The sequence below is a fragment of the Zingiber officinale genome, chromosome 3B (genome assembly GCF_018446385.1).
Source record: "Zingiber officinale cultivar Zhangliang chromosome 3B, Zo_v1.1, whole genome shotgun sequence".
Classification (NCBI taxonomy): Eukaryota; Viridiplantae; Streptophyta; class Magnoliopsida; order Zingiberales; family Zingiberaceae; genus Zingiber; species Zingiber officinale.
Genome location: NC_055991.1, coordinates 21,607,036 through 21,609,360, shown reverse-complemented (window position 1 = coordinate 21,609,360; position 2,325 = coordinate 21,607,036).

Sequence of the window (2,325 nt, the reverse complement as noted above, 5' to 3'; positions counted from 1 at the left end):
GGCAATAGATAAGAGTATCCGGATGGACTAAGCATGGCTACCGGCGAAAAAATTTCCTCATAATCAATTCCCTCTTTCTGAGTGTACCCTTTCGCAATAAGTCTTGCTTTGAAGGTTTCTACCTTCCCGTCTGTCCCTCTTTTCCTTTTGTAGATCCACTTGCATCCAACGGCTTTTACATCATCTGGTGGTTCTACAAGCTCCCAGACCTTATTAGAATACATTGATTATATTTCAGAATTCATCACTCTTTGCCAAGATGCTGCATCTTTATCTTGGAGTGCTTCATCATATGCCCGGGGATCAGGTTCATGTTTACCCGGGATCAAGTCCGAAGACTCTCCCAAAAACATGAATCTCTCATGTTGCCTCACAACCCTCCCACTACGATGAGGCACTGTCGTCAGTTGTGTATCATTTGTGGCACGTGTTGCAGTTTCTTGTGGTACTTCATCTTGTACTGTTGGTACTAAAGTAGACGTGTCCTCTTTAATTTCTTCTAGAACAATTTTACTTCTAGGCTTGTGGTCCATTATATAGTCTTCTTCTAAAAACTAGGCATTAGTGCTAACAATGACCTTCTGGTCTTTAGGACTATAAAATAAACCACCTTTTGTTCCTCTAGGATAATCCATAAACACGCGAACTTTTGTACGAGATTCTAACTTATCAGCATCTGCTTTCAGCACATGTGCTGGACTACCCCAAATTTGAATATGTCTCAGACTGGGCTTTCGCCCATTCCACAATTCTGTGGGAGCAGAGGGTACTGATTTAGAAGGTACCAAGTTCAGAATGTGCGGTGTCGTTTCTAGAGCGTATCCCCAAAACGAATTTGGTAATTCTGAATAACTCATCATCGATCTAACCATTTCCATAAGAGTCATATTCCTTCGTTCTACCACACCATTCTGTTGGGGTGTATCAGGTGCAGACAATTGGGATTGAATCTCAGCTTTTGATAAGTAATTCCTAGACTCTCCTAAGAGGTATTCGCCAACACGATCAGACCGTAGTGTCTTGATTTTTTTACCATGACGTTTCTCCACATCAGTCTTGTACTCTTTGAACTTATCAAAGCACTCAGACTTGCGGCGCATCAAGTAAATGTATCCGTATCTCGAATAATCATCTATAAAAGAGATAAAATATTCGAAACCACCTCTTGCCTGGATAGACATAGGACCACACAAATCAGAATGAACCAATTCTAACACATCTTTGGCTCTATACCCCTTGGCCTTAAAAGGTCTCTTGGTCATTTTACCTTCCAAGCAAGATTCACAAGTTGTAAAGTTTTCCACTACTAATGAACCCAAGAGTCCATCAGCTATAAGCCTTTGAATCCTACTTAAGTTAATATGACCAAGCCTTAGATGCCAAAGATATGTTTGGTTCATTTTCGAAGGTTCCTTTCTCTTATTGGAATTAGAAGATGTGTTATTAATTTCCATTTATTGCTTTATGGGAGAAATTAGATTTATAATATATAAATTGCCAACCAATGGACCAGAATAGATAATAACCCTATTTCTCTTGATAATCACGTTGTTATTAAAAGAAATAGAATATCCATCCAGATACAGTTTAGAAACTGAAATTAAATTCTTTCTGAAACTGGGTACATAAAGACAATTTCTTAAAACCAAACATCTATTTTTATCAAATGATAAGTAGACGTCTCCCACTGCAACAGCCGCCACCTTAGTAGCATAGCCCATGTAGACAGTTATCTCTCCTTCAAATAGTCGTCAGGTTTCCTGGAACCCTTGCAAAGAGTTGCAGACATGATCAGTGGCTCCCTTATCTACACACCAGGTGTTGGTAGATAACACCGCTAAACATGTTTCAACTACTAGAGAATGAGATATACCTTTATTGTTCTCTTTCCTATGAGGACAGTCAGCCTTCCAATGTCCAACCTACTTGCAGATGAAGCACTTGTCCTTCGGCTTCTTCATTCCAGCTTTTGGTCCTGTACCTAGAGATTTATTCACCTTCTTTGCTAAAACAACCCGTTTCTTCTTCTTCTTGCCTTTCGACTTAGAAGTAGAACCATTTTCAGTATAGTGAATCTGAGAATTTTGACGAAATAGCCCTTCTGCTGCCTGAAGTTCTGTCAGTAGTCCCGCCAATGAATACATCCTTTTATTCATATTATAGTTTAGGTGAAAATGCTCAAAACTTCTAGGTAGCGTTTGGAGAATAATATCAATCTGGGTTTCCCTATCGATTTCACCTCCAAGGATTTGTATTTCATTCAAATAAGCCATCATCTTTAGGATATGATCCCTTACGGGAGTCCCCTCTGTCATGGTGGCTGTC